This window comes from Rattus rattus, chromosome 3 (assembly GCF_011064425.1).
Source record: "Rattus rattus isolate New Zealand chromosome 3, Rrattus_CSIRO_v1, whole genome shotgun sequence".
In the NCBI taxonomy this organism is placed as follows: Eukaryota; Metazoa; Chordata; class Mammalia; order Rodentia; family Muridae; genus Rattus; species Rattus rattus.
This window is the reverse complement of record NC_046156.1, coordinates 29,830,698-29,849,369: the sequence shown is the minus strand read 5'-3', so window position 1 is coordinate 29,849,369 and position 18,672 is coordinate 29,830,698. Positions and strand designations below refer to the sequence as shown.

Here is an 18,672-nt window from a genome sequence, read left to right as displayed (position 1 = left end):
TGTATTTACCCATGAAACCCAAAGGAACATCGAATCTTCAGCCCTCAAGTAACACACATGGAACAAATGACCTTTAGACATGGAAATTAAGCCAGCCTAGAGACCGATTTGCCATGACAAGCAATTCTAGATACCTTTCACAGAGTGTTTGCAAAATAGTGACCTCTTTTAATCTCCACAAGACAACCTCCAGCTCTCCCCATGACAAAGCTCACTTCTTTAAACTCAAGTGTCCAGCTAAGAGGAGCTTGTTCAGTTACAGCAGAAATCTGTGGGATGACTTCAGTAGTGACCTTAGCCATACACTTTAGAACCTAAGACTTTTAAATAGCATAATGGAGCCAGGTACATATCTATAAATCCCAGTGCTTGGGAGACTGAAGTAAGAGAATTGCTCAAAAGTTCAAAGGCAACTTGGACTATATGGTAAGTACCAGGCCAGTCAGTACTGCAAGAGACTCTCAATGTCTTAGTCGGGGTTTCTATTCCTGCACAAAGATCATGACCAAGAGGCAAGTTAAGGAGGAAAGGGTTTATTCAGCTTACACTTCCACAATGCTGTTCATCACCAAAGGAAGTCAGGACTGGAACTCAAGCAGGTCAGGAAGCAGGAGCTGATGCAGAGGCCATGGAGGGATGATACTTACTGGATTGCTTCCCCTGTCTTGCTCAGCTTGCTTTCTTATGGAACCCAAGACTACCAGCCCAGGGATGGCACCACCCACAATGGGCTGGGTCCTCCCTCCTTGATCTCTAATTGAGAAAATGCCTTACAGCTGGGTCACATGGAGGCATTTCCTTAATTGAGACTCCTTTCTCTGTGATAACTCCAGCTTGGGTCAAGTTGACACACAAAACCAGCCAGTACACTCAATAAATAAATTAAAAAAATATCTTCTAAATAGCATAATGAACATTTCTGGTCTCATGCTGATATTACCATCCTACTCCCTGTTGCGTCTTTTCATTTAAGCATTGTCATTTAAAACATAAAATAATACCGCCACAGCCTAGAACATTGGGAATCTCAATTGGAGGTGGGTGGCTGAGGGAGGAAATTCACAGAATTTCAGACCATAAAGTAACATTAACATTTGCATGCAGTACTGCTTACAGATCACTGGGAAAGTTTTCACGTGAAATATCTATTTTATGTGTGTCTGTTGTGTGCACATGTATGTACAGGTGCCTACACCCAGGATCCTACATGCCAAGGCCCAGAGGCTGACACCAAACGTCTTCCTCTAAGTCTCTCCACTGTAGTCTTTATATAGTGTCTCTCATTGAACTCAAAACTTAGCAGCAAGCGCTTAGAATCTGTCTCTGCTCCACAGTGCTAGGGTCCAAGAATTGCTGAAGAATGACACCCCAGACTCACATAGTATGCAAAAGCAAGGAGTGTTTATTCAGCTGAATTTCCTGCATGCAGGGGTCTCCCCATTTGGGAATGGAGACCCCTAGTGGGCTTTCAGGCCCAGCTTTTATTGTCAGGAGAATTCCAGGAGCCAGGAGCAGGCTTGCGCCCTTTTACTTTGATTGGTTATCTCTATCTCTAGGGATCTGACTGATTCTACAATTGGTTGGGCTCCAGAGACCTCCTGGGGATGGGGGTGGGGGTGGGATCGCTCACTCATTCTAACTACCTATTCTTACTTCAGGCCAGATGACAAGGTGTCCTCTCCGTTTGGCTGCATATGGCTTGGCTGACCACAGCTTCCTGGATCCAGGTTCTCATTTCTGGGAAAAAGAAACTCAGGCCTAGTCTCCCAAACTGCCAGTTTGCAGCCTGTCATGGAGTTGGCTTGGCTCTGGCTAACTCCGTCCCCTCAACCATGCTGTGTTCACAGGCACGTGCAGCCATACCAAGCCTTTACACAGATGCTGGGAGCTTGAAGGTTGTCTTGCTTTCATTCCAAATACTCTTATCCAACGAGGCATCTCTCCACATACGAAATCCTTAGAAGAAACAGCACGTCTTAGAAAGGGCTCATTAGGCAAAATTTGCCCCTTCTTCAAATACACTTACCTCACTTAGATACAGAAAGAATTTCTTAAGAGTATAAAGAGATCAAGGTTTTTAAATGAGATTTGGGGATAATATAAGGAGACCATACACACCCCCAACTTCAAGTGAATTGTTATCTTTTACTGTTATCAGGTAACGAGTAAAGAGCCTAATGTAAACTCCTAAGTCTAAAAACAGTAGAAGAAACATTGCCTATTCCAGGTCCAAGAGAACCAATCTCCCAAATACCCAGGAGAAAGCAAAGATGAGTGTTCATGTCTGTGAAGAACACCAGTGAATTCACTGTCCGGGTATAACCTATCTTACACACACACACACACACACACACACGCACACACACACACACACAAAAACACATATACACACACAAACACACACACATACACACACATACACACACATACATACACACACATACACATGCACACACATACACACATGCACACACACATATGCACATACATACACACACACATATACACACATACACACACACATACACAGACACATGCATGCACGCACACACACGCACAGCACAGGCACAGGCACATGCACACATGCACACACACCAATATTAGACATAATCTCTTTTTTCAATTTACATATTAGAAAAATTAGGTAGAAAGAACATTGTTGAAATAAAACTAGTAAGCTTAGGACTAAAGCCAGAGCAGCTAGCTCTCTTTCTCTCCCCCAACCCCTGCTTCTCTATTTCTTCCCTCTCTCTTTCTCTGTCTTCCATCTCCTCTCCCTCCTCTCTCTCTCTCTCTCCCTCCTCTCTCTGTCTCTCTCTGTCATTTTTTAAAGTTATACCGCATCCCCCCACCGCAGGTTTGAACCACTAGCACATGACCTGCACTGACCTGCAAGAGTTTGCTTAACTCCCCGATCAATGAGTTGAAGGGTAACTTTAGTACATCACCTTCCCAGGATTTCTGGACTGTAAACTTGTCTCCACCCATATTACAAATCCCTGGGCCTGGTTTAGTCCATATCTGAATAGAGGGTTATGCGTTTTTACAGTTGCTGAGAGGTTTTTTTTTAAGAAAGATTTTTTTAAACATTTTTTGTGTTGTTGCAGAATAAGAGTCCAACCTTACAGAATCAGCTCTCTCTTTCCCTCATGTGGGTCCCAGGGATCAAATCCATGTCACCAAGCTTGGTAGTAGGTTCTTTTACCCACCTAGCAATCTCACCGGCAGAGTTTAGTGTTTAAAATAAGGATTTCCAAACATGAAATGCCAACTTTGTTGATGGAAAACAAACGTTCCAGAACAGTCAAATGTAAGTCAAAATGGACACCTGCCTTTGATGCCTTTTACAAGTGAGTAGCTCATGATGCCTCCCACTCCTCGGGCTCTGGGCCTCTCACAGTGATGAGCCCAGGGTCCTCGTGGTCATTTTAATTTCTATTTCATTGGGATTAGCATGTCTTCGGAGGCATTGTGTCTCTTGTGGTTTTCATCCTCATCTAAGCAGTGAAGAGAAGTTGTTTTGCAATCTGGCTTCCAGCAGCCTAGGTTGAAAGGATGACCGTGCACGATTTTATCAGCAGAGGGTCAGCAAGTCAGACTTTGCACTACTATCTGGCTGTAAGAGCTCCAAACCATTCCCAACTTCCAAACATCACTCTTGCCCTCCCCGCCTCCCATTCAATACATGGCATTAACAGCAGCTACTGTTCCGTTACCTTATTGTTAACACCAGGGCCTCGATTCTGCCAACGGAATGTTAGTGGTTAGGCATAGCCAAAGATATGAAAATAAGCACTTACTTCTGGCCACCCAGGTAAGACACATCTGGAAGTGGCTGCTGAATAGACAATGGTGAAACTGAAAGTGACACAGGCAGGCTCCTACCTCACCACAGAAAGATCCCACTTATGGAAGGCAGTCCAGACCAGCTGAACCCCTACAGACTCTCAAGAGCTACAGTCTATTGTCTGATGTCGCGATGCCACAGTTTGATTTTGTATATCAATGTTTGTGTAACCACAGCTACCAGGAACATCACCTTGAGCCACTGTATTCCTGTTGCTGTCCATCAAATGCTTCCCCAGGAAAGGGGTGTAAAATGGCAAATATGTATTATCTTCAAGGTGTGTGGATGGGAGGTTTTTGTTCTCTGTTTTCTGAGGTAGGGTCTTACTGTGAAGCCCAGGTTGGTTGTGTAGCCCAGGATGCCTTGGAACTTGTAGTTCTCCTAACAGCCTCCAGAGTGGGTGGCAGGCAGGTGGCACTGTGCCCCGCTGAGAATGTAGAAGAGCCCTAGGTAGGTGTCGCTGGCTCTGGCTCAGAATATGTCATGTGATTGCAGTAGGATCTTTTGCCATCGTCCAAAGTGTGATGCAGGGGACTGAGGTAGAAGGTTTGCTTCTAGAATGGCTAGTTCACAGGCTTAGAGCAGGGTACCCCATAAGCCCTATGAGCAGGCTACCTAGAAGCCTTAACTTGAGACGTGCTCTGGAGGCCACCCCAGTATCCTCAAGCAGGACATCTTACTTTCCTCTGAGAAGAGGAACGCCCATGACTCCAAGTCTCCAATATCACATGCCCTCCCTCCCTCAGCCCTTATGACACCCATTAGGAAAGGCCAGAGACCCCAGCACTTATTCAAAGGCGGGAGAACCAGACATCCGAAATGACAGTCATGCTTTCTCCATCACAGGACACTGTCCAGCCATATGTTATACACCTCTCACCTATGCTGTAGACACCCCCCTACCAGTATACAAGTGTGCCAGCTACCGCACATACTCATTTGTCCCCAAGGCTTCCGAAGCTCAGTCCTTCCCATCCATCAGACTCCATAATCGACGTCAGTCCCAGGTGCCCTTACCTGTTGTATCTGAAATACCGTTCTCACCCTTGTAGAATCTGTGCACTAAAAGAGCCAGCTGTCCGCTCCTACCCCAGTCCCTCCAGCCAATGAAAACCGTCGGAGCCAAGGGACAAGATGTCAAGGCTGTTCGGTGCACTTTGGCACGTTTCTCATCAAGCATCTAGGAAAGGTTCCTATTATACAAGAACACACAGAGTCGCGCCTGGAAACCTGAATGCTATCCACGGTAAAAGGATAAAATGACCGTAGAGAAAATAATCAAGAGGCTGGAGAGATGGCTCAGCGGCTAAGAACATTTGTGGCTTTTACAGAGGACCCAGATTCAAATGCCAGCATCCACTTGGAGACTCACCACTGTCTGTAACTCCAGCTCCGGGAGATCCAACACCCTCTTTTGACTTCCTTGGGCAGCAGACATGTACATGTAGGCGAGAAAGATTGCTTGAAAAAAAAGAAGGAAAGGCAGGGGTGGTTGGAGGGGCATGAAATGACTTCGAACCTGAGTGGTTACCAGTTAATGCTTTTGGTACATAGTGTCTGGATTAGTCAGGGTTCCCTAAGGAACAGAGCCGAAGGGAACGAGCCTTGAGAGTTGGCAGAGCCCCCACCACAGTGTCTCTCAGTAGGGAGTTAGTTGCCCAGCCCACAAGGTTGCTGCTTCAGTTAGGTCCCAGTCTAGCACCCAAAGCCTAGAAGGTTCCTGGAGAGCTGGCCCCAGGTCCACGACAATAGCTTGGAGGTGCTGTTTCTGATACCAGTGAAGGAGGGAATGGGGAGCAACATCAGGAGAAGTTAACTTGTCGACAGTGCTCTGTGCCCCACCCACCCCCACCTCACCCCGTCATCCGGTGATCCCAGAAGGCACTGCCCATAATCTCACATCAGTCAAGGCAATCAGGACCCTGACTAAGGTGAGGCTTCCTATTTAGGTGATTCTAATTTGTGGCAAGGTGACATTAAAACCAACCATAATAACATCAGACACCAATAGCCCCAGAATTTGGAAGGCTGAGGCAGAAAGTCTGTAGGTTTAAACTCACAGTCTGGGCTACACACAGACCCTATCACAAGTATGAGTGACAACAGCAGCATTAATTGTAATGATGGTTGTTGAGGCCCACCCACCCCAGTGTAGCTGTCGCCATTTTGTTCCATGCCTGCCACCTATTTCATTTTGTTACTGTAATATGTCTGCCAGTCACCAACGCAGAAAAATGACTTAACACAGAGGAGGGTCATGCTGACCACACACCCTGTTACGTTCCATGTGTTCCGAGGTTTGTTCATCTTACGAAATTCTACAACTGCAAGTCCTCCGAGTAGGACCAATCAGAATAAAAACCAGTTAGAACCTGTTCTGTCTAGCTAGCCCAAATAGCTTGAGTCAGAGCTGACCACTGGGAAGCACGTCTTACACCTGCGTATGAGTTCATTGTTTTCAGTTTTAGCCTTTATGAGGTGACAGTGAAAGATGTTCATCCTCATGGTTCAGCCCCAGATTCTGAGCTACAGCCATCATTGATCAGTATTAGGGGGTGCATTCAATGAACCCTATCTGACTGAGATTGGTGTCCGTGTGGTTTGTGGGGTGACTCCTAAACCCCAACAGTGGTGGAGATGATGATAACGATGATGACAGTGGTGGTGATGATGGTAAGGATAAATTGACCCAGAATGTTTAAATTATGAAAAGGTTAGTTACATGATGTCACCCTTGTTATCAAAGACAATCCATAGGTAACAGCAGCCGTGGGCTAAAAGTTATTTATTCCTGCCTTCCTGTTATTATAAAAAACAACACTTTTAGAGTATACAGTTTCTGGCTGGAATTCTGCCAAAGTCAAAAAGTACCAGGTGAGTGGCTAAGGATCGTCGTTTTTCAATCATATAGAAAGTCGTTGTACTGAGCAATTAACTTCAGTGCAGAAATGCAAGCAGAAATGGACCCCAGAACTTCCGAACACTGAATTTTGTTGAATACATGCTTTGTTTACACGTGGTGACAAAAACACTAACTAGTACACATTTTAGATGATGTCAGCTTTCCACATGCAGAAATCCTTCAAAGCAACACATACAACGGTCTGTTCTTGGATAGTATGTCTTAACAAAACAAACGCATTTAGACCAAAAATATCATCTACTTAAGCCCTAAACGTGAATAGCTTGTTTATTTTCAACGGCTTTCAAATTTCCGTTTTTCTCTATGCACTTGTAATTTTTTGTTTTGTTTTGAGACGGGATCTCACTACTTAACCCTAGCTGGTTTGGAACTCTTTGCGCACCGGCTGGGCCTTGAGCGTGCAGCAATCCTCACACCTCTGCTCTCCTAGCGGTGGGCTTACAGGTATGGGCCATCAGGCCTGGCTTGGATCCCAGCTTCTGAGTTTGTTTTTGAGATAACCAAGGAACTCTAACGTCAGCCTAACGAGACTTAGGATGACCTGGCAAGGAAGGATGTTTGCAGTCCATGGTGGCAAAGGGTGTCTACCACTGAAGAGATAGGAATTTCCTTTATAAATATGAAACAGCCCTCCCCTCACAGTCTACAGTTTCATAAAGTTTCCACTTTAACTTGGTTTCAGTTTTATGCTATGCTCTCTTCCCTCTCATCCATCTGTCCATCCATCAGTCTATCCGCCCATCCAACCAACCAGTAGTCTCCATCCTAGTCAAGTCTCTCTTCAGGAAGCCAGAATTCAGTATAGTTTTGCTTTTTAGTTCACTCTGATACTTCCTGCTTGCTTTCTGTTTGCATTAGGGTTTCATTGCTGTGAAGAGATACCATGACCATAGCAACTCTTAGAAAGGAAAATGTTTAACTGAGGCTGGCTTGCAGTCCAGAGATTTAGTCCATTATCATCATGGCAGGAAACATGGCGGCAGGCAGGCAGACAGGGGGCTGGAGAAGGAGCTGAGAGTTCTACATCTTGACCCACAGGCAGCAGAAGATTGTATGTGAAGCTATTGGCCTGGCTTCAGTACATATGACACCTCCAAGCCTGTCCTCACAGTGATACATTTCCTCCAACAAGGTCATGCCTACTCCAACAAGACCACACCACCTAATACTGCCCATGGGCCAAGCATTCAAACAGAAGTCTACGGGACCTATTCTCATTCAAACCACCATACTTTCTTTTACCCTTTTAGTTTTGAGCCAGGGTCTTACTCTGTAGCTGTTTGGCCTAAAACTGAGTCTAGAGGCCAAGGAAGCTGAAATTTAAGGACTCTTCCCTGCCCTGCCCTGCCTGCCCCCTGCCCCTGCCCTGCCCCTGCCCTGCCCCTGCCCCTGCCCCTGCCCCCTGCCCCCCTGCCCCTGCCCCTGCCCCTGCCCCCCTGCCCCCCTGCCCCCTGCCCCTAGCCCCCACCCTCCCCTGCTTTAATGCTGTGATTATAGATGTGTAACACTATGCTGGGTTTCTGCTTTTAGTCAAGTTACCAAGGTGGGTAGATTTAGTTAGGCCATAGTATTATTTTTGCCTGTTTTCTATTTCATGTCTCCTGTCTTCTTCTGAACTATTTAAATGTTTCAAGTTCCAAATCAAGTATGGTGGCACACGCCTTTAATACTCGCATTTGGGAGGCAGAGGCAATTGGATCTATGTGAGTTCCAGGCCAGTCTGGTCCACAAAGTGAATTTCAGGACAGCCAAGGCTATTACACAGAGAAACCCCTGTGCTTCAGTTAGGTCCCAGTCTAGCACCCAAAGCCTAGAAGGTTCCTGGAGAGCTGGCCCCAGGTCCACGACAATAGCTTGGAGGTGCTGTTTCTGATACCAGTGAAGGAGGGAATGGGGAGCAACATCAGGAGAAGTTAACTTGTCGACAGTGCTCTGTGCCCCACCCACCCCCACCTCACCCCGTCATCCGGTGATCCCAGAAGGCACTGCCCATAATCTCACATCAGTCAAGGCAATCAGGACCCTGACTAAGGTGAGGCTTCCTATTTAGGTGATTCTAATTTGTGGATTCTAATAGAATTCTAATTCTAATCTTGAAAGACCAAAACCAACCACCCATACAAACAAACAAATGTTCTGTGGACTTTTTAAACTACCTCTGCGTTAATTTCCAATGAGTCTGATAGAGCTCTCCACATTGATTTTCGATGGGTCTGATGAAGATGTGTGTATTAATTACTCTTATCATCTTTAATTTTTTTGCACCGTACCTGGAGCAAGGATTGCACTACGTAACTTAAAATGGAGAAGCCTCACCACTGCACAGAAGCATTAACTACCCTGCTCCTTCACTCAGTCTCTGTCAAACGCAGGATCCCACTACTCTAAACCAAACGCAACAATGTTGTATTTGTTTGTTTAAACAACAGCCCACAGTACAAGAACCTAAGATGTTTCCTTCAGTCCTTATGATTTCCTTGTTTCCCCAAGAAACAATAGAAATGAGTAGCAGAGGGCAGTAGATCCAGTTTGCTCTGCAACTCAAAAAAAAAAAAAATCATTGAAGCCCACAGTTTTATTCTGTTTCTTTTTGTTTTCTACTCAGGCACCTACATCAAAACGGTTCCTGCCACAGGTTTGTCCCTTCTCAGACATGTCTCGGCTCTTGTATTTCCAGAAGAGTCAGTCCCCTAGAGTTGAACAAATGTCCTGGTAGGTTCCTCCAAGGCTTCCCAAGAGCCACCTGGGCAGGACACATGACAGAGTCTTCCCAGGAATCTACCTGGCTTTGTACCTTTAAACTCTGTCACAGAGCATAGTAAAGACAACGGATGAGAAACAACCACTTTGCTGGAATTTAATAGCCACTACCACACCCCTTTACCTCTGTCTCTCCATAGACGCTACTAAGTGCGTTGTATTTAAAAGAATTGAAAGCTGAGTTCAGAATGGAACACTGTAAAGTGTCAAGCTTGCATGCCTACAGGAAAGAGCATTGAGAAGGTTTGCATCTGTTGGCTCAAACTGTCTGACATAATTCTAGAATACCTGTCTTCCATATTACATCTGCCAGGTGCTTTAGACCCCTGCCATTTGGGTTGAAGCTTCAGTTTTAGATCATGCTAATGCTTACGATGTTCTCCTGCCTTCTTTTCATGGTTACTAATATGGAATTGTATCTAGTTGAACATTCGGTTGTAGATTTAACTAGATACAATTCCATATTAGTTACAAGGTCCACGTCTAGTCTTTCCTAAACTGAGTTACTAGCATCTGAAAAATCTGGCTAAGGTTATCCACCCACTCCATCTGGCTTCATATTCTAGTGTAACACAGGAAGGGCAGTTTCTCATAAAGAAATTGATTACTAATAGTGATACTTCAAGTAGCTTTCATCATGACATGTGTGATATACGAGGCTTCCTATACATTCTAAAGTCTCTTGGTCCAAAGCCAAAGGCAGTTGAGGGCAATTGGAACCTTACCTATGGATAAAAATCTCATTATATAGCTCTAACTGGCCTGGAGATCAAGTAAAACAGGTTGGCCTTAAACTCACAGAGAGCCACCTACCTCTGCCTCCCAAGGGCTGGGATTAAAGGTGTATGCCACCATAACTAGTTTTCTATGGAATATATTTTTAATACATAGCACACTAGTCTGCTGGATCCTAGAACAATCAGGAAATTGTAAGATTATTACCAGTGAATTCATATCATTAGGACAGCAATTGCTATTTCAAATACTACTTCTCTTACTCCTTAAACTCAGATTAAGAGATTAAGTGTGCTGAACCACACTGCTTAAACTGCATTCCAAGTGCCCACACAGTGACTCACAACTCTGTAACTTCAGTGGTAGGGAATCGGAAACTCTCTCCTAGCTTCCAAGGCCACCGACCATGTACCTACAAGGTACACACAAGGCCACCAAGCATGTACCTACAAGGTACACAAGCATGCATGCAGGCAAAGCACCCATACACGTACAATTTAATTTAAAAGCAGAGGGAGACACGAAAAGTGATAGCGCCCTATAATCCCAGTAACTCTTGAGGATGGGGCAGAAGGGTGACAAGTCTGAGGCCAGAAAACAATCCTATTTCCAAAACACAAGGGGGGAAAAAAAGGAAGAAAGGAGAAAGGAACTCAAGCTCAATCTATTGGAATTAACTAACAAATTTATACACCCGGGTTTTCAATGCTGTAGCCCAGCCCAATGTATCTATTCTACCAGAGCCTCCTCCTGGAACTCAACTTCTGGAGATTCACGATTCATTAATCGTTGTTTGCTCAGAGAAAGTACCCAGAGTTGCACTGTGCCTTGGTTTACCTTTCAAACATGAGTCACATTCTTATATTTTACACTTAAATTTAAACTTTTTATCCGATAAAAAAAATGGGAAAGACGGCATAAAATGAATCTCCCATAAAAGTCAGGAACTACGACCAGAAGCCTTTGACGCGGGAGTCCTGAGCTCCGCCCACCTCCCCATCTCTTCATTTCTTGTCAGTGTCCAGCTTAATCCTCATCGGAATCACTCGGGTGTTGCTTGCAGAAGAGAAACCAAACACAGGAAATGGGGGGTTGACACAAGTTTTGGTATGGCTGATAACAGAGTTCTCCAGACCACATGTTTAGGAGTGTTGGCCCCTGGAACGTTATTGCTGAGGGAGCTGTCTCTGAGGTCACTACTGGAAGGATTGGGTCAGATCTTACCTTACTATGGCCGGGCTCCAGTCTACAGATGGTGGCAGCTAATCACTGCCTCTGCCACATCTGTATTTTGACACCCAGAAAGGAAAGCAGTGTATAGAAAACAGATGCAGAAAACCTTGTGAGAAGAGAGCCAAAGGGACGGCCACTTCCTCCTCTAAAACACATCGGGCTACATCTAATAGATGGCGACTATATCATAACCAGATCCAAGATGCACAGGACGGTGGTCAGTCCCATTCCCCACTTTCTACCCTCACCTTTCTATAAGGGCACCAAGTCAGCAAGGAGCCAGCATCAACACAGGGCATTCGTCCCCATGTCCACTGCAGATGCTGCATCCTGGCGTACCTTTTACAAATACAGTAGACCACTTGAACCTTCTAAAATCACTCGGTGCCAGAGAAACATGGGGAAAGGTGGTGTCCCTTGGGAAATTATTTTTAGCAAATCTGTTCGATTGAAAGCCAGAGGGATGCAACTCGCGTTGCCTGGCAACTGTGAATATCAATGAAATGATTAAGCACAGCTTCCATTCATTCGTGAACTATGACTAAGCATTGCCAAATTTCCAACTCTTTGGTATTGCGGGGAAAGAAAGAAAGGAGTCTGGCCGGTGAAAAGCTCGTTTGAACCTAAATATAAAGATGACGAAACTCTGCTTTCTGTGGCTCTCATAAACAGCGGGACCCGGAAGGGATGATTTATTTCCTTCCAGGTTGCAGTCCATCAGCAGAAACTGGGCGAACACTCAAGGCAGGAACCTGGGAGCAAGAACTCAAGGAGAGACCATGGAGGAGGGCTGCTCACTGGCTTGCTCTCGGGGCTCAGTCATGCTTACTTTTTCAAACAACCTAGGACCTCCTACCCAAGGGTGGCCCCTCCTACAGGGAGCTAGACCCCGCCCCCCTCCCCACATCAATCATCAAATTCTAGAAAATGTCAAAAGTTGCCTGCAGGCCAGTCTTATGGAAGCATTCTCTCAGTTGAACGTGCTCTCCCCAGACACACACCTAGCTTGTGCCAAGTTGACCAAAGAACTCAGCAACACACTATGCCTCCCCTAAACGGACTGATTCATACTCTCTAATAAAAAGAAAAAAAAATCGAAGAAGTACCCTGTGTCTTGAGTCGTACAAAATCTGAAATTTCTACAAACATTAAGTAAAGTACTGAAATGGGGCAAAGACACCAGGTCCTAATTCCTCAAGCCTGTACATATCAATTTATTAGTAATATTATTTAATTATTTTATTAATTAAAATAATACGATTATTAGTGGCAAAAGGAAAGTCCTCACAGGTGTAACGGGGCCTTGAGGTGGAAGGATTATCTCGGCTCATCTGAGTGCTCCCTGATCACAATATCATGTGTTATGTATTGTAGAAGAGACTACGGGATTTAACCCGGAAATGGAAGAGGAGAAAGGGGAAGGACAGAGGCAGCTGAGGGGCTGGCGAAGGATACACTGCATTCAGCAGCAGAGGGTGTCATTCCACAGTGATCTGCGGGCATTTTACAGGTCAAGGACCACAGAGCAGAAGTCATTTTAAAACCTCATGACGGGGACGACACATTTGTGTTTTATAAAATGGTCTCTCTGTTGCCCAGGCTAGCCTTGAGCTCTCAATCCTCCTGCCTCAGTCTCTCAATTACTGGCGTAACTGGAATTACGAGGGTGTACACCATAACTGTCAGATTTCAGAATGTGGTAACTCTGGTCTATGCAATCCAGAGAAAAATGATCCTGGATCTAAAAGCAAGCAAAGTCTAAGCCGTAAGATAAAGGTCAAAGGTTCCCCGGGAATCCACTTTAGTTAGCTAACAGTGTCCCACACCTCGGAAATGTCTCTAAGTACTGCAGAGGGCCCTGGAGTTTCTGTTACACTCTGGCAACCATCCCTCTACCCGGCATGGAAAAGACCAATGTTTTCTTGCCTAAAACCCAATATACTATTCAATTCATCTACCAGTTCAGTTTTTGTACTATTATCTTACCCTTGGTATTCTCTGGGATCAGTCTTCCTAATTTCCTGTACACTCTGTGTTTCTAACATCCCCCTTATTCCTACAATATTATTACACTTGTTTTAATTTCTAAGATTATTTGGGCAGTTAATTCTAGCACATACATAAGTCCGTTTGTTTATTTATTTATTTATTTATTTATTTATTTATTTATTTATTTATTTTTGCCACCTGGCATTTGTATTCTTCAAAACACTCCTTCTCCTCTTCCCTCAAGGCTCGTTGTGTACCTAGACTTACCTGTGTCTCTAAATAAACCTGAGGAGAGAGAGAGAGAGAGAGAGAGAGAGAGTGTGTGTGTGTGTGTGTGTGTGTGTGTGTCAGATATAGAAATAGATACAGATAAAATACAGACATGTGTTGTGTATTTGTCTGTGTCTGTCTGTCTGTGTCTATGTATATGTTTGTCTTCGTGTGTCTGTGTGTTTGTCTGTGTGTTTATGTGTGTGTCTGTGTGTGTCTGTGTCTGTGTGTGTCTGTGTCTGAGTGTGTGTGTGTGTTTGTGTGTGTCTGTGTGTGTATGCGTGTGCGTGTGTGCATAGAGTACATGTGCACAGGTGTGCTAATCGACTTATATCGATTTATAGGTTATTGGAGGAAAACAGTTGGGTCCTCTCCCTCTGAGTTGTGTTCTTTGGAGAGCTAGCTACCCCCATTTCAATGGCTTTTACTCTGTGGGTTAGAAGACAGGAAAGACCAGGTGCTTAACTTGAAACTGCACACTCCCTTAGTGCCCTGGAGTCTCCTGCCGTCTGCCGAGGTTTAAACCGACTTTGGTTGCCTTTGGGAGGAAGCTTGGTTGGGACTGGTGCTTTCTGTTTAAAGTATATAAGCATGGCAGTATATAGCCTGATAATTTCCAGACATTATTGTCATTAAACACTCTGTGTCTGTGTGTGTCTATGTGTTTGTCTCTATGTGTCTGTTTGTGTGTTTATGTGTGTTTATGTGTGTGTTGTGTTTATGTCTAAGTCTGTGTGTGTGTATGTGTGTGTTTGTCTTTGTGCATCTGTGTGTGTTTGTCTGTGTTTATGTGTGTATTTGTGTGTGTCTATGTCTGTGCGTGTCTCTGTGTGTGTCTGTGTTTGTGTCTATGTGTGTCTCTGTGTGTGTCTGTGTTTGTGTTTATGTGTGTGTTTGTGTGTGTCTATGTCTATGTGTGTCTCTGTGTGTGTCTGTGTTTGTGTTTATGTGTGTCTCTGTGTGTGTCTGTTTGTGTTTATGTGTGTCTCTGTGTGTATTTGTCTGTGTCTGTCTGTGTCTATGTATATGTTTGTCTTCGTGTGTCTGTGTGTTTGTCTGTGTGTTTATGTGTGCGTCTGTGTGTGTCTGTGTCTGTGTGTGTCTGTGTCTGTGTGTGTGTGTGTTTGTGTGTGTCTGTGTGTGTATGCGTGTGCATGTGTGCATAGAGTACATGTGCACAGGTGTGCTAATGCCTATAGAATCCAGAGGCCAACCCCAGGTGTCATTTCTCAGGCACAATTGCCCTTTTCCTTTTAAAGAAAGTCTCAAGTGGGCTGTGAGACTGGAAATCAAACTCGTGTCCATAAGATACAATAAGCCTCTCATGAACGGAGCCATCTCTCGGACCTGTGCGCCCTCATGTCACCCTGAGACCCCGATGGGCAGCACTTGATAGAAGTCAGACACAGAGCAATGTCAATCTCCTGGCCTCTTTCTTTAACTTTAGAAAGTGCTTTATTTATGTATAAATAATAGCATTCTGACCATAAATTTTACTTTCCAAAAGTCAGAGTTCCTTTTTGGTTGTTATTTTAAGGTTTTAAAAGAAAATCAAAAATGTTGGATATGATGGTGCATGCCTTAAATCCCAGAACTGGGGAGGCGAGGGCAGGTGGATCTCTGTGAGTTCAAGGCAGCCTGGTCTACAGGTGAGTTTCAGGACAGCCAGAGCTACACAAAGAGATGTCTTTTTAAAAAAGAAGAAGAAGAAGAAGAAGAGAAGGAGGAGGAGGAGGAGGAGGAGGAGGAAGAGGAAGAGGAAGAGGAAGAGGAAGAGGAAGAGGAAGAGGAAGAGGAGGAAAAGAAAGTCGCACACTAAACTTTGAAAGGCACCAAGATTCTTCTGCTTCTAAATCACTGCTGGGCTGGAAGGAGAGGTGAATCTTTTGGGACAGATGTCACAACTTGGCAGCTGAGCATCCTCCAAAGCAAAAACAGTAAGGTGCCATTTAGGCCAAGTTTATCAACCCGGCCCACCTCCACCATCACAGCTGCCTATTAGAACGGCCGAGGCAGGTCAGACAGACCAGCATAATCAACTGTATTGTACGCTGCCGTTATGCAACTCTGAGAAGTTACTAAGCATACCCGTCCAGAACAAAAGAGACTCAGGTAGACATGAGAACAGTCAGTTCTTCACCTGACCTCCATTTCAATAACCCTAATAAACAGATGATCCCAATGCAAGGAAAATATTACATCATGTCTAATTTCACACTGGAAGACGGTCAGCTCAGCCGTGCTATGCTCACGGTTCACGTCTTCATCCACATATAAACCGTCCTGTTTGCCTGGCCTAGCACAGTGAAGCCGAATGCTGAGCCAAGACCTAACACCCACAAGGGGAGACTTTACAGGCTGCAACGTTTAGGGGGAGGCACGCTGAATCACCCTTGTCTGAGGGACCTTATGGGACCAATCAATGACTTAGGAGTCAAGTCTCCGCTTGACTCCGGTGTGCACAGGGCTGGCTGCAGGCAACACGGTCAGGAAGCGTCCTCCATGTCTATTTTTTTTCCTCCAGCTGCTTCCCTTTGCCTGCAGGCGGAGCCCGAATAAGATGGACGTTCTGCTGGACCTCTTTGATGTCCTGAACCTTCTGGAGCTCTTGGTTTTTCTTCAACCTGTTCATTCTGAATGTAGCCTGGTACTTCTGTTGGATCTCTTCAACTCTCTTCATTGCATCAATAGTTTGATTCCACAGCTCCCGCCGGTGTTTCAAATTCAAATGACCTGTCCACCGCGAGCTCCAGCTACTTTACCTGACCTTGCGTGGGTTCCTCTCCTTCTCGAAGTTTTTAGGACACTTGGATTTGCAGAATCAGAACACCTTGCAGTCATTGCGGACGAACATCATGCCATGGCCTGGGTAGATTGGCCCAGAGCAGAAATAACACTCCTCGATCCTCATGTAGACACCGCGTGGGACCCACCTTCCAGCCGTGGAGCTTGAGAGGAAGTGGTCTCCTGTCCTCTTCTTAACCCTTCAAAGGCAGTGTGGATTCAGTTCTGTAGATGAGGAAAGTTCATTGAGAGGGAAAGCATGAAGGTTATTGCTCAGGGATCAGTGATACAAGGACTCAGTGCTATTTCTGTCACCCTGCTTTCTAACCTCCGCCACTCTGCTTCACCATGTTCCCTCCCAGAATGCTTTGCGCCAGCCACTGGCGTCTCTCTGAACTCTACCTAGGAGATGGAAATTCTCATTTTTCCCCAGACTCTCACTGTTCTTCAGGCCCACAGCTTTTCAAACTGAGGTCCTTTCTATCTGAACTTCACTACAGTTCTCGCGGCCACATTCTCCTCCTAGGCTTTTTATCTGATATCAGATCATGGCAGTAACGCCTCAACTCTCAACTCTCACTCTCAAAACACCCTACCACCTAAAGCATAATACCTAAGGCCTGGCATGGCACAACTTTGCCCCAAACCAGCCATATTTCTGCCCACACTGTGTTCTTCTTACAAACTAAATACTTTATTGTTCTCCCACACACAATTTTGCAACTACAACTTTATAACTGACTATTGTTTCTGCATAAAATGGACTTCTTCTTTTCCTCATGATATCAATCGAACTCATTATTCAATACTTAGTATAAATGTCACCCATCTCACAAATCCTTCCTGCTACCCCCAGGCAGTCCTAGAGACTCTTTGTGAATTTAAATATACCAATCATAAAGTATATAGCAATTAGAGTGTGAGTCCCTCAAAATTTGAGAAAATTATGCGCCTCAATTATCACCAAAGTGGAATGTTCAGTGCCCATTTGATGTGCATAAAAATATTCAAAACTATACTTTAAAACTTGATTTAAAAAAAATTTTTCATGATTATCATAAAGAAAATTTCATGGTTTTTCAGGACAGAGTTTCTCTGTGTAACCCTGGCTGTCTTAAAACTCTCTATAGACCAGGCTGGCCTCGAACTCACAGAAAGCGCCTGCCTCTGCTCCCCAAATGCTGAGATTAAAGGTACGCACCACCACTGCTTGGCCACGCGTTATATTTTGATTTCCCGTCCCTCGGTTCCTCCCAGATCCTCCCTACAACCTTACTCACTCAATTTCGCATACTTTCTTTCACACTCTCTCTCTAAAAATAAATAAATAAATGAATGAATGAATGCCAGGCAGTGGCGGTGCACACAAAACCAGAAATCAAAATAAACAAACGACTAATAAGACCAAAAGGCCCGAACGGAGCAAACTGAGACAGAAGTCTACACGAACACCACCAATTTCATTTTATTGTTGGCCAACTACTCCTGAGCACAGGTCCTCTTGAAGTGTAACATTCCATTGGAGAAAACTGATTTTTTTTCCCTTTGCCAATGGTTATCAACTGCTGATAGCTTCTTGCGTAGGGATAGGACCCCAAGTCCTCTTCCTTCTCTATCTGGCTTGAACCGGTGCAGGCCTTGTGCATGTTGTTACAGTCTCTGTGAGTTTTATGTGCATCATGCTCGAGCTCGCTGGCACTGGAAAGGGCTTTTGAACAGGACCCCATCAGCTCTAGGACCAACAGTTAGTAAATGGGACCACCACTCGAAGCTGAAAGGCTTCTGCACAGCACAGGACACCATCATTTGAGCAAAACGGCAGCAACCTACAGAATAGGGAAAGATCTTTACCAACTATACAACTCACTAGTTAATATTATCATCAATATTTATATCTAGAATATATAAAAAGCTGGAAAAAAATCAAGAAAAAATAGCCTAATTTTAAATGGGGTACAGAGCACAAAAGCTACCAAAAAATAAAATGGCTAAGATACACTTAAAGAATACTTAGCCAGCAGAGAAATGCACATCAAAACTATGTTGAGATGGTATATTACCCCAGTCAGAATCAATAAAACTAATGACAGTGCACGCTGGTGAGGAGGGGAGGGGGGAGCACTTGCCTGTA

At 44.7% G+C, this 18,672-nt stretch overlaps 1 pseudogene; it reads left to right on the top strand.

The window, feature by feature from the left end:
- LOC116895737 overlaps positions 1-16,710 on the top strand; it is a 43,639-nt pseudogene extending 26,929 nt beyond the window's left edge.
- Positions 16,711-18,672: the final 1,962 nt, after the last annotated feature.